The following is a 296-nucleotide window of genomic DNA, read 5'->3' on the forward strand; positions in this document are numbered from 1 at the left end:
CCAATTCGTCGTGGTAATTATGTCGGAATTGCTAAGTGTTAACTTTTGGAGTTATGTGTGAGTGTGATTGAATTAGTTTAAGTATTCTTGGAAGGATAAGCAGGGAAATCGATTTGGGAAGTTACAGGGGCTAAACGTTTTATGAAATCGATTTCCCAATCGATTTGGCCATGCAGGAATTCAGCAAAACTGACGGAAATTGATTTGGAAATCGATTGGCATTAAGTCAGGGGCTGAGATATGTTGTCAATTGATTGCCCAATCGATTGCCCAATCGATTGAATTTAAGTCAGGGG

The sequence above is a fragment of the Cicer arietinum genome, chromosome 2 (assembly GCF_000331145.2).
Source record: "Cicer arietinum cultivar CDC Frontier isolate Library 1 chromosome 2, Cicar.CDCFrontier_v2.0, whole genome shotgun sequence".
In the NCBI taxonomy this organism is placed as follows: domain Eukaryota; kingdom Viridiplantae; phylum Streptophyta; class Magnoliopsida; order Fabales; family Fabaceae; genus Cicer; species Cicer arietinum.